The sequence below is a fragment of the Arachis duranensis genome, chromosome 4, assembly GCF_000817695.3.
Source record: "Arachis duranensis cultivar V14167 chromosome 4, aradu.V14167.gnm2.J7QH, whole genome shotgun sequence".
In the NCBI taxonomy this organism is placed as follows: domain Eukaryota; kingdom Viridiplantae; phylum Streptophyta; class Magnoliopsida; order Fabales; family Fabaceae; genus Arachis; species Arachis duranensis.
In genome coordinates, this window is record NC_029775.3 from 16,959,037 (window position 1) to 16,974,206 (window position 15,170).

Below are 15,170 nucleotides of genomic sequence, written 5' to 3' on the forward strand. Positions count from 1 at the left end.
TAGCGTGTTTGACAAATTTTTAATGGTAAAAGTAAAACACTAGAAAAATAAAAAATAACATCTTTTTTAGAAGTTATAATTTACATCTTTTTTTAAAAGATCTTTTTTCTTAAAAAAAAGATTTTTTTACATAATAAATATATAAAAAATACTTTTATATTGTTATATCAAAACATAATTAATAGATAAAAAGATTTTTTTGCATGAGATATCTAAACATAAAATTATTTTTACTTTTTTATAAAATCTTTTAAAAAAAAACTAAAAAAAAAATCTTTTTTTAAAAAAATTCATCCAAACAAACCTTTACTTTTAGACAGAAATATTTTACTTATTTCTGAAACTATCTTCTTTCTTAAACGTATTTATATCTCCTAATATATCTGTATATTTACCTTAAATTAAATACCAAATCAAGCCTTAAACCTATAGTATGATAAACACTTAAGAACCATTTTTAAAAGGTTGAAATAGCAAGAGTGTATTATTTTCTGTCCCGTGACTATTCCAGCAAGATTCCAAATATTTATTGGCACCGTTTGATCTTCCATTGCTTTCAGACAAAAAATAGACCGTTTCCTTTTTCTTCTTTTCTGTTGAGAGGGAAAAAGGTTGAAAACAAGCATTAACATTTTTAGTGCTCAACTTCACGTGTACCTTATCACAATGCCTTTGCTTTTTTCTCTCTTTACTTTTTCTTTCTTCCATTTGCATAATGGGATAACTGCTCATTCATCGTTTCTATTGGAAAGTGTTGCACTGCATTTTTAGAAAAAAAAAAACACTAGATTCTCTTATAAAAAACTATATTATCTTATGAAAATCAAATGTAAATATCAATAAAAATATTATATGCAGTTATGCACATCAAAAATTAGTTACTGTATATTTATATATAAAATTTAATTTTTGATGCAAACTAATTTTACACGCGCATTTAATTGCGTAACATCATATCAGTAAAAATAATTATCTTTTATATTAATTATATTGGTCATCCAAAAAATAGATGTGATTGTATAACAGTATAAAATACTTTATACAATTAATGTATCAAAATTAAACATATATATAATTATATATTTTGTTTAACTAATTTTTAATGTATATTCTATATTAAAATTTATTTCTTATACATATGACTGATTTAATAGTATTTTTAATTTATACATGACATAGTCCAAGTCGAATTGACAATTACATGCGTTTTATTAGGAAGCAAGGGAGAAAAAAAATCTGTGTGAAGATCTTAAGGACACCGAGGAGCAACTTTCTTACAAATTTTAATGTTGATTTTGGTTTGTGGGTCATGCATCTTAAAACAAAGCCTATGTAATGTTGAAGTTAGATTCATTTATAGTGTTTAATAGTTGATAATGGGGTCATGACAAAAAAAAAATTAGTTGATAATAGGATTGAGTAAATAGCGACATCTATCTTTAACTATCGGATACACAATTCAGTAATTAATAATCACTTGAATGTGATCAAATAATTCACTCTCTCTTAGTTAACGTTTAGAAGAGAGATAAATTCAGACATTAAGACTGAAAGACAGAAATTAAAATAAATTTTAATATTATATTTAGTATAAAATAAAAAATAAAAATTGAAATAAAAATAAAATTTTAATTTAATTTGTATAAAAAATAAAATTAAAATTAATTAATTAAAATAAAGATATTTTAAGTATATATTTTATTAAAATTTCAGTTTCTGTCACTAAAAATTTTAGTTTTTTTAATTTCATTTTTTGAAAGTACTGAAATACTAAAATTTTAAAAATATATATTGAAATTTTAGTACCAGTCTCTGAATCAATAAATATAATATTGGGTAAAGTATTAAATTGGTCTTTTATATTTGGGCGTAATTCTGTTTTGACCTTTAAAGTTTAAAGTGTCCTATTTGAATTCAAAAAGATTTTATTTAGTTTCAATGTAGTCCACTGTGAGGTCAAAATTAAATAATTAACAAAATGTCCTACGTGATAGCAGTTAAGAACAAAGTCAATAATCTCGAGAACAAGTACAAGCTCTAGAGACACAAAATCAACCGTGAATGCATCAATACATTTATTTATCATTTTTTTTACCATTTAAATGAAATATTTTCTATGGAACTAAGAAGAATGATAAATAAATGTATTAATGTATCCACGGTTGATTTTGTGTCTTTGGAGCTTATACTTATTCTCCAAATTATCGACCTTGTTCTTGTACTACTGTCCTATAGGACATTCCGTTAATTATTTAACTTTGATCTCACGGTGGGACTACATTGAAACTAAATGAAACTTTTTTGGATTCAAATAGGACACTTTAAACCTTATGGACCAAAACAATATTACGTCCAAAAGTAAAAGACCAATTTAATACTTTACCCTATAATATTAAATCTCAATCTTCCAATCTTCATCTCAATATCTCAAAACAAACGCTACCTTAAGATAAGAGTTTGAATTCATGATTAGATTTTTGTTTTTAAATGAAGAATAAAATATCATTTTTTTCTTAAAATTTGGGATAAATTTTAAAATTGTCTCTAATATTTTAAAAAATTTACTTAAACTATTAATATTTTAAAGATATTATAATATTATTCTATTATCAACTTTGTTAATAATTCTATGGCTAAATTATAATCTGTAGTAAAATGTAATTAGGATATGAGAGAATAAAAGAAAAATAATATTATCAGCATATGAGAGAATAAAATGTAATTAGGATTTTGTATATTGCTAGCATTATTTTTCTTTTATTTATTTAATTTTATATATTTTACTAATAGTAATTTGATATCAGTCTACTACAATGGATTATAATGTTCAAATATGTATTTTTATTATAGAATTATTAATAGAGTTAACGGTAAGATAATATTGTAATAATTTTAAAATGTTATTGACTTAAATTTAAGGATTGAGTATGATTTTAATTCTTAAGATATAGACTGAAAATGTTTTTTGTTTCTGACCTTTTTTTTGCATACAAAATCGTCTCTAAGGTTCAACATAATTTTAAAATCGTCATTCGAACTAAAATACCATTTTTTTCTTTTTTTCTTTTTCTTCATCACAACATCTCTTCTTCTTCTTCATCAGAAACGAAAACAGAAACAAAAAAAAACATAAAAACAGAAGTAGAGAGCCAATGATATCTCTTCCTATTCTATAAACAGAGATATTATAGTTCTCTTTTCCTATTTTCACTCTTCACTTGTAAACACCAAATAAGGAAAAAAGAGAACAAAAAACAAACGTAGAAATAGAACGCAGAAACAAACGCAAAAATAGTCACTGGTCTCCTCCATAGTCCTCATCGTTGTCATCATTGCCGCAGTCTTAGGCACCATCTTACACAGTCGTCGTTCCTCTTCCTCTTCCCCTGACCCCTCAAAGGAGCTATCCCTGCAGAAACAAATGTAGAAACAGAAGCAAAAACAAATGCAGAAACAGTCGCTTATGGACATGCAATAAGATCAAAGAAACAGAATCCGAATCAGAAGTACAAGATCAATGAAATCAGAATCAGAAGCACAAGAACAATAAAATCCAAACCAGGAGATCAAATCAAAAGTAGAAGAAATTAGAAGTAAAAGCAAAACGAATCAGAAACAGAACGCTGGAGAGGACCAATGGCGAAGAGCAGGGCGAGGACGCGAAGCGGAGACGAGGACCAAAAGCGGCGGCGAGGACCAGAAGCACCGTCAGTAGTGGCGGATCGCGACGACGACGAGGCACCCCTCTTCTTCTCCCTAGCGGTGTGTTTTCTCTCTCTTCACGAGCTCTTGGATGGCGGCAAGGCTCGCGTCTCCTCTATCCCCCTAGTTCTGATTTCCAACAGCGACGGCGGCTCCAAGCTTCGCCAGCGCCATTCCCCTTCCCCTTTCCCCTCTTCTTCCCTCTCCCTTCTCGTGATCCTCCCTTCTTTTCTCTCATCCGTTCTGTTTTTTTCTTTTTTTTTTTTAATTTATAATTTTTTTATTAAGAATAATTTAGTAATAAAAATTAAAATTTTGGTAAAAATGACGATTTTAAAACTAAGTTAAAATGTAGAGATAATTTTGTATGAAAATAAAAGGTTAAAGATGAAAAAATTTTTGACTTATACATTAGAGACTAAAATCGTACTTAACTCTATATTTAAATAGATCTTTTAAAACGTTGGAGACAACTTTAAATTTTGATAAAAAAAATTAAGATAAAAACGATGCATTATTATTCAAAATACTAATTTGAGTTTTATTCAAAATCTAATAATATACTTACTCTCTGATGTAAAAGATAAAATTAAATCTTTACTTAACACAAGAATAATATTAAAAGGACAAAATGATGTACATTTACATGATTTGCAAGTTGCAACATTCTATGAGTTGTTATAATTTCTCCACAAACGGAAAAAGGATCATTGTGAGATTGAGGTAGCAGGGGGATGAGAACTGAGCCCCAACAAAAAATTGGAATGGATTTTAGCTACATATAGAGGTTGATGACATGTAGCAATGTTATGAATCTGCAAAACATTGGTAGCTGTTATGTCAATTTAGGAGTTTTGGAAGTATTGTTGTGAAGAACACATTATGAGGCTTTAATTTGATTCCTTTGACAACTGTGCGGCTCGTGCTTCCACAGAGAGACTATGTTGACTTGTCGGAATTGGACTTTATTTTGAGTTGGACCATTTCCGAATATTCAATATCATTCTTATGGCTAATTTTTTTCGATATGGGATTAAGTTTGGTATAATGTTGGGTTATGAAATTTGGGAGAATTTTACACTGTTGTGACAGCGAAAAAAATTGGACGGTCCGATTTATGAATTTGGGAAAGTTTTATACTGTTGTGACGGCGTTCAGGTAAAGGGAAGAAATCGGACGGTCCAATTTAATGCAGTTGAAAAGAGACACAAATCGGACCATTCGATTTGTGGTTCATAAAAGGCAGTGCATGAAAATCGGACCCACCGATTTTATGCTTTACGTTCAAATTTTTTTGAGTCCAAAGAAATTGGACCCAGCGATTTTTTTGCTAAATGCGAAAAAATTTTACAAAGTCATGAAATCGGACTCACCGATTTTTAAGCCATCACACTTGCGTAAAGCAACATGTACTCTCATAATCCTATGATACTCCATCTTCTTCTCAATATGAAAAATAAAAAAATGTCATTCTTATATCTTAGTTAGGGTTTCAATATTATCTTAGTTAGAATACAACTAATATATTCATTTTTCTCTAATCACCTTTTTATAAGATTATACGATTTTAGAACAATGAAAGCATGCATAGATATTGGAAAAAGAATAAATAGGTCATGGCTTTTTTAATTAGAAGATAAATAAATTATAATTAATTAAAAAATACAAAAAAAATTATTTTTTAAAAAGATAAAGTATATTTTTTTGTTTCTAAAATTTATTAAAAATTTTAAAAATATCCTAAATTTTATTTTATTTCAATTTTATTCTAAAAAATTTTGATTTGCATCAAAATACAACTCTTGGCTAATTTTTTAAAAAATGTAGGATAAATTTAGAAATAATTTTACAAGAATAATTTTTAACAAGTAAATCAGATATAGGTATTATGTATTATTATTGGATTGATTATAAACTTTATGAAAATTTAGCTGTCAAAAGTATATTTGATGCAAATAAAAAACTTCAAAAATAAAATTGAAATAAAATAAAACTTACGGATATTTTTTAAATTTTTGACAAATTTCAAGAATAAAAAATATATGTTACCTTTTTTATAATGTAAGACATCTAAATTTTTATATAAAATTTATTTATCTTTTATATATTTTGAATTAAAAGATTTAGATGTCTCATATTTTAAAAAGTTAAGGCATTTTTGTAATTTCAATTAATAAAAAATTTATTTGCTTTTGAGTTAAAAAATTAAAAATTTATTTATCATTTTCTCTAAATATAAATACAGATACATATGAATACGTATAAACACAAATTTATTTATCGTCATCTCGTAAATTTTTGTAGGGACAATGGGAAGTTATGTCCCCCTCTCAAATTTTTTATAAAACTATTTGGTTAGAGTTTCCAATAATAGTTGTTAATCTATTGATATAACTAGTTCATTTGGTTAGAGTTTCCAATACAAAGTAAAATGTCATGTGTTCAAGTCTTATATTTTTTCATTCACTTAATACATTTTTTTTATTTCAAATAAATAACAACAATTAATTAATTAAAGACCAATGAAATCTTTAAACATTCCCAATATATAAATTAATTATTTTAAAGCTGATGTAGACAAGATTAAGAAATTAAGTTAAAATAGATTTTGTTAAAGATAATTTAGTTATTTATATGAAATTAGCTGTTTATATTAAAATAATTTCTAAAATTTTAATTGTATCAATTATATTTTTAAATTTGACAAAAATATATTATATTAATCTCTTAGTCTTTTTTTTATTAAATATTTATAAGGACTAATATGATATATTTTTGTCAATCTCAAATACGTAACTAATACAACTAAAATTTTAAAACTTATTTTAATACGTGTGACTAATTTTAAAAACTACTTTAAAGCCTAACTCAAATAACTCGTGAGAACTATAATTTTTACTAGCTTCGTGGTTCTTTTATATGCAAGACTTGAAATTGATAAAATGAGTTAAAATGAAGAATATACGCGTGACATTTCAACATATATGTTACTATAAGAATAAGAAAATTGTCGCTTAAAATTTAAAAAATGATTAGTTAAATCATTGTTATTCAAAAGAAGGATGACAAATTAATATTTTAGTAAGAAATTAATACATGCACGATTCCACTAATATTTTTTTTGTCTCGTTTTTAATAGTTAGGGACAAATTCATCAAATAAAAATATATTAAGTGACAAATTTATCAAATTAAAAACAAATTCTACTCCATAGTTTTGGTGAAAGACAAAATTTGAAATTTATTGTTTCTATAAATTATTCAAAAAAAAATGTAAAAATTAATTTGACACCATTAAGGATTAAATTGGTTTGATAAAACTATTCAAAATGGGAATTATTTAAGTTGAATTGAATACTCAGCTATCAAAACACATGTAATAATTTTGAAACTTAAAATTAAGGGAAGTTACGTTTTAACACAAGTATAAGATTTTAGGGTTACCGATATAGATTCCCAAAGATCCTCAAATTCTTTAGCTGTAAAAGATGAAACAGTATTGTACATTTGTATTTTGTATTGTGTGGTGTCATTTATTTATTTATTTGCTATAAGAGGCTGCCTTTATGTCTGTAATGAAAATGACATTACATAAAGTTGTGAAGGGAACAACACCAAATCACCAATACACCATTCATTTATTGGAATAATACTCTCATCTAAAGGAACTCTCTTCCATACCTTACATATACACTCACTCTGCTCCTGAAAAGTATGTAACAAACAGACTCTTTTAAAAAGATAAAAAATAAAAAAATAAAAATGATTATGATTTTGAAGTTGAGTTAATAGTTAAATTAATCTCTAAAAAATCGGTTATTTTTTAAATTTATTTTTGAAAAATTTTATCAATCAAATTAGTCATTTAAAGATTAAAAATTAATCATTCTTGTCTTTTCGTACTCAATTAATAGTTTCCGTCAATGATTGATGATATAAAATATTAACTGACGGCATACATAACACTTAACATGTTCAATTGGATGCTGAACAGATATATTTATAAAAATCTATCAATTTAATCTATTTTTTCAATTATATAAAGCATAATCCTAATATAATCTAACGATACTAAAATGATATATTTTTATAAATATATTTGTTTAATGTCTAATTATTAAATATATTAGGTGTTATGTATAATGTGAGTTAACATATCATATCATCCATTGTTAATAAAAACTGTTTATTGAATGACTGAAGGACAAAAATGGTTAATTTATAATCTTTAAAAGATCGATTTAATTGATAAAATCATTCAATAATAAATTTAAAAAAGGAATCATAATTTAAGAACTAATTTGACTATTAATCTTTAAAAGTTAGTACAGCAAAGAAAATCTATCAAAGAATTTGAAACTAAAAGGAATGAAGTTATCATCATCATAACTTGTCGTATTAAAAAAGCATGTTAATTATGCAAAAATTAAACTTGATTACTTTAATTTTGGTGAGGTAGCTCCATTAGGAGAAATTGAAGTGTCCGATTAGTTAAATACCATCACCACGTTACTTGTGTGAAATATTATAATAAAACGTTGTTTTCACTCGTGACGTAGATAAGAGACTAAAAAGAATACATAGCCTAGAAGCTAAAATAATATACTAATAAATGACTAAAATTCACGACTTTAATTTGAGTTTGGATTAGAATCGGAAAACCTAGGTTGATGCGTGAAAATTGTTTTATTACATTTTTAAAAGTTATGAATATCAAGAATATGATATTCTCAATCAAATTAAAAAATTCTTTTAATACACTCTATTTTACATTAGACTGAATATCTATACCTAGTTCAATTTAGACGAAATACATTTTAATATATATTGATTCATTTGATATCAAAATTAACTAAACTTAAGTTGATTAAATGATTAACTTACTCATTTTTTAAAATTGTTTTACATCTATAAAGATCAAACTATATCATCAACAAATGTGAAAATCCTAATAAATGGGACTCCTAATATGTTTGACCTAACCCCACTCTTAAGAAACTAAATACAAATTTGATTTTAAATGCCAACATAGAGATATGTTCATAACCAATTTCGTATTTTTGAAAATATTCTCAATATTTATTAGTGGTGTTTTGATATTAATGAATATGACTTTATTACGAATTAACCCAAGTTTTTACGTATAAGGGGGAAAAAGAAAATCACATTTTCCTCTTTTAAATTTCTGAATTTCTCACAAACTATGAAAATAGGATTGGTTTGGATATATAAAACTAGCTGAGGTATAAGTTATTTTATTCTTCTACTTTAATAACAAGCATTTTACGTGAGTGATGAAACAACTCTTCAGTTGCTTTCATGAATAAGAATTGTGATTAAATCATATTTGCTATAACTTCACGAGAGTTTCTTTCTATTATTACCAATAATAGCTATTATTATTGATGATCTTCATTATTGGTTCAATAATTGGGTAAATCCAAAATCGATTTTGGCATCACTCTAATATTCTAATTAGAATCTTAGCAAAAATGTTTTTGAAAAATACAAATTGATCAATATTATGACATTGTTTAATTTGTGAGCATGTGTAGGCTGTAGCAATTCTAACACGAGATAAGATACTGTTTAATTAGGGCAAGCTGTTTAGTTTAATTTTAATAGCTAAAATTTGGTCACAAACATGCATGCTTATAAGGAATAGAATTAGCACGTGAAGGCTCAAATTATAAGTGTCATTCAGAATTGAGTTGTTGCTCGTGTTAAATTAATATTTGAAGGACAAGATTTTAGAATTGAAGGGGAAAATGGTGGCATTCATCATGCATTAAAATCGATGTTCAATATTAATATAACCATATTATATGTATATTAAAATTAANTACATGTAAAAAATTATAAAAAATCAATTTTAGCTATCGATCATTAGCTAACTATAGCATTTTAGTTTATAATTTAGAATTTAAGATTTATGATTTAGAATTTAAAATTTAAGATAAACGAAGCTATTTAAAAATATTTGACTGGACAAAAATATTACTCTATAATATATAACATAATCTAAAAAACTCTAACTAATTCTAACAACTTTAACTAATTTGCCACGTCAAATTGTTAGTATATATTTCTTACATACAAAAAGACGTCCTAAAACTAAAAAAAAAACCTTTATCAGTGATTTTTTTTAGAATTTGGATCTCAAAGATTTGATTCGGATGATTTTCTTGGCTATATAATAGAAAGTAAATAATTTCTCTAAAACTACGCATCCCTCTATGTTAGGAGTCCCAAGTTCAATTGAAGTAAATTTTGAGTTTGACCTCTCATTTTTATAATTTTGAATATACTTTTTTTCCTTCTTTCTTTTCAACCTTAATTCTTTAATTCTCTTCTTATTCTTCTAAATCATTTTTTCATCCGAATTCATTCCTTACAACCTTTTCTCCTTCTTTCACTCTTTCTATTCTTCTTATCTTTCTCTCACTATATCATTATCACACTGTAATTCGTATTATGAACCTAAAAGGAGGAAAAAAATTCACATCTGAACCCAAAGAGTATAGAAAAAGAGGAGGAATTGATATTTGTGACAAAGAAAGATTTTTTTAAGGGACTGAAAGCATATACTAAGAGTCTATTTGATCATGTGTTTGCTGATAAGGTCTTTTTAATAGGAACTATTGACAATGCATTGAAGACTATTTGGAGGAGGTCGGATGAATTTAGATAAACGGAATTAGGATCAAACCAATTTTAATTTTTCTTTAAGAACGAGTTAGATATACTCAAAATTGAGAAAGAATACCCATGGCTTTTTAAAAATTATGTTTTACATGTTTGGAGGTGGACAAATGCTGACTTTTAGGAGTACGAAGGAATTAGTTCTTTTCCCATTTGGATTCAATTATGGGAGATTTTAGAAAAATTCAAGACTGTTGAAGTTGGTCGTAAATTGGATGAGAAAATTGGTAAGATTATTGATATTGACTTTTTTTCTTTTAGAGAAAAAAAAATTCAGAATATTTAAATCTAGAGTTCTGATCAATGGTGATAAAAAGGTGAAGGACTCAATTCGAATGGCTGCTCCAGGAGGTAAATTGCTGGAATTAGATTGAGATATAAGCGTATTGGAATCTTCTGCATCTATTGTACTCATCTTAGACATGATTCAAAGCACTGCCAGATTTTCAAGTCAGACTCTACTTCAGATGATATTAAAGTGAAAAGCATTAGCTACTGGATCAAGACTAATCAGGTAGGAAAAATAATTGACAATGACAGTAATGATAATGCAAGCAATTTTAACAATCAACAATCTAAGCTTTCACAATAAAAAAAAAAAGCCTACCCCTTCTTGGTTGCTTGAGAGTTTTATAAGTTGAATATGAAGGATGAAAGGAATGAAGTTTCAAGGAGTATAGAGTCTCTCAGCTAAATTTTGGAATTAGCTTGGCAGTTATTGATAAAATTTGATTCTTCTATTATGTTAGAGAATATCACAAACTCCATGAATGAAATCCAGAAAGATAATCATATGATAATAAAAGAAGTTAATAGCAAAAAATTAAAAATTAGATAACAAGACAAAGTCATAATTCACTTAACCAACTGGGTGGGACAAAAACGAAGAGTCTCTAATAAAGAAGATGAGTTTGTGGCTAAAAAAATATATGTTGAATAAAAGCCAATTTTCGATCAGAGGGTGGAGGGTGCCAGCCGGTCAATAGAACTTTAAGGCCCATGAGAGTGTTATCGTGGAATTGTCGGAGTTTGGGGAGACTCCTGATAGTTCACAACCTTAAAGGGATTGTTCAATCCTACTCCCTCGAGTTGGTTTTTCTTTGCGAAACAGAAAACCAATCTCGACAAGTGGAAAGAAAATTCAAAGCTTGTGGCTACTCTAATTGGAAAATTATTGATCTTTCTGGTAGTGCGGGTGGACTTGTATTGGCATGAAAGGATGATTTTGTTGTTCAGACTATTAGTGATTCTGAGTTTTATATTGATAAAAGATGTCTCTTTTAACATTGAATGAAACTTTGTAGGCATTTATTTAAATTATAATGAAAATATTCGGCTATCCAATTCTAAAAAATTCTTTTGGTGCTCTCCCAACTCTAAGATAAATAAGTTATTATTGATAATTTTAATTTTATTATTGATCAAGGTGAGAAACTTGGTGGTAATCCTAAATCTCATTGTTCTATTGCTCCCTTTAATGACTTTATTGGAGATAACTCATTGATTGATTTGGGAATGGTAGGTTTAGACCATTTACTTGCAGTAACAGACATAGAGAAGGTGAACTAATTCAAGAAAGGCTTGACAGAGTGTTTATTGATGAATTTAATTTTGGTCCCAATTATACTCTCAACCCATGGTCTATACATTATCAAAGGCAGGTTCTGATCACACCCCTCCTTTTAAACACTAACTATTAATCGGAGAGATCAAAGAGGAGATTCAAGTTTTAATCCTGCTCATGTGGTGAAGAACAAATTTGGAACTTCATTAGCGAGGTCTGGAACTCAGATATAGAAGGTTCAACGATGTTCAGATTATTTCAAAAGTTTAAATTTGTTAGACGCTGATTGATTTTCTAGCAAAAGAACACCTCTGCTAATTCTAAAAAGGAGATTGTATAAGTTACTGCTCTTTTAGAACAAAAACAGTCATCGGATATCATGAGAGGCACTGAATTACTTGAGCTTAAACATCGGCTTGAAAAAATCATATTTGTATAAGAAATTTTATTGAAAAACAAATCTAGAATTAAATAATTGAAGGAAGGATACCAAAATATAAACTTCTTCCATCAAGGATTTAAATCTAGAACTAGAAGAAATAAGATATGACATCTGTGAAGGGATAACAGAAATGTGGTAACAATCAATGCTGATATTGTTAAGATGGTTGATAAGAGTATTTTCATGTCTTCCACTCAGGTGGATCCTAAATCTTTTTTCAAAACTTCGAGCCTAAGGCTATAACTAACATGAACCGTAAGGTCAGAAGACCTATTTCTATGCATGAGGTGAAAAAAGCTACTTTTAGTATCCACCCTTAGAGTGCACCGGGAAAAGACGGTATAACGATTAAATTCTTTCAATTTTATTGGGATATAGTGGGAGAAGACGTATTCTGAACTGTGAGGAGTTTCATTGTTGAAAGTAAAATTTTGAAAAGTTTTAACCACACTTATATCTGTCTAGTACACCAAAAGTCCCATATACAAGTGATATAATTCAGGTATGGCTCTTCAGTTTATCCTCTGTCGTCTACAAAATCATATCGAAGGTACTAGTCTACAGACTCCAATGGTATATGAATAAGGTAATTATTCCTACTCAAAGTGCATTCTTAAAAGGTAGACTTATTTCTAATAACATTCTTATAGCATACAAATGTATGCACTACTTTAAACAAAAGACGTGAGGCTTGGGATACGAAATGACACTCAAGTTTGATATGAGTAAAGCCTACAATAGGGAGGAGTGGCATTTTCTATGGTTTGTTACAAAGAATTTGGGTTTTGAATCGAGATTCATTGAATAGATTCATGAATTGATGACAACCGTTTCTTATTCTGTATTGTGGAAGGTCAACCCTATGATTTTTTTTAAATAAAATAGAGGCATCCATCAAGGTGACCCTATATTCCTTTTTCTTTTCTTATTATGTGCAGAAGGACTTTTCGTCTTGCTACACAAAACAGAGTGAAACAGTCTCATTCGAGAAATTCGAATAAACAGAGGATGCCCAACTATAAATTACATGCTATTCGCTGATGATTCCATTCTATTCAGTAAAGTCTCGAAAGATAGTTATGCCTCTATTTTATAATTATTAGGATCTTATGAGAGCTCTAGTGAATGAAGAGTTAATCTTAATAAATTAGCCTTGTTTTTCAATAATAACACTCATGGGCCAATTAGAACTAGGGGTGGAAATAGGCCAGACTAGGTTAGACTTCACTCTTAACAGATCAGTCCTGTAATGTATTTAATAGCCTGAGCCTGGCCTGTAGATTGTTATCAATTTTATTTTAAGTACTAAGCCTGACATGTTATTGAATCTAACATGGCGTGAAACTTAATAAAAAGTCTAATATATAAAGTATAACATTTAAAATTTTTAATAACTATTTTAGTTATAAAAAATATTTTTATATTTATTTATATTTTAATAGGCTCAAACAAGTCTGACAGGTTTATTAGACTATTTTGTGAGTCTAGATCTGGCTTATTAACAGAATTAGACTTTTAAATTAGTTTGGACCTGAAACTATTTTATGATAAGTCAAGCCAAACCGAATATAGGTCAGGTTGTAGGCACTTGATAGGCCGCCTGACCTATTTCCACCCCTTAATTAGAATTTTTCTAACAGCCCAACTGAATATTTCTTGCATAGATGCACATGATAAATATTTGGATCTACTGAAAAAAGAAACATTCAACTTAATCAAAGATAAGGTTCTCAAAAGGACACAAAGATAGAGAATGTGCTTATTATCTAATAAAGGAAGACATGTATTACTCCAAGTAGTTGGTGAAGCCATACCAATCTACACTTTCTCATGTTTTAAACTTCCGGACAGCTTGTTAAATGAAATTCATAGTATTCTAACCCAGTTCTAGTGGGGCAGCAAGGTTCTCAAAGGCAAATAATGTGGATTAGTTGGGATAAGATTACTAGGTCTAAAAAAGAAGGTGGACTTGATTTCAAAGATCTCAGGACTCAAAACCTGGCTCTTTTAGGTAAATAAATTTGAAAAATCATGACTTAACCTAATGCTTTTTTTTCTAAAATACTTAAAGATAAATACTTCAAATTTAATTTTATTCTTACAGTAGAAGTTGGAACCTTGCCTTCTTGTGGTTGGCAAAATATTCTTGAAGGGAGGTGAGTTGTAGAGAAATGCATTAGTTGAAAAGTAAGTTTTGGTGATATCCGAATCTTCAGTGAATCATGACTCCCTCTTCCTTACTCCACTGTTCTACCATCTGCGGCACTACTATCAGATAGTTACCATCTATTATAAGTGAAAAAGGCCTGTTTTTGTCAAATAAATAGTGTAATCAAGCATTAATCTCATACATTTTTCTTCAAAAATTGCTCAACGAATCCTCTCCGTAATCCCAGGAGAAAGTGAAAACACAATTCAATTGGTGATAAATAGAGCAAAAATATATGATGTTGTATCAAGGTACAGGATTGTTTACCAATTTTATCATACTTCCATTGAATTCTGTCTGAACTTCATACAACAGAGGCCAGTTTGGAGTCATTTATGGAAGCTAAAAATTTTTCACAAACTTCTGCTCTTTGCGTCCAAAATCGTCCATGGTAAGCTTCCTATTCTGCTTCTCAACCACCAACGATTCTCATTCATTCCGACAACTTGCCCAATCTGCAAGTCAACACCAGAATCACTCATGCATTGTCTATTTTTTTTGTGGAGACGCTAATCTAGTGTGGAAGAAGAATCATTTATCTTACCTCATCCC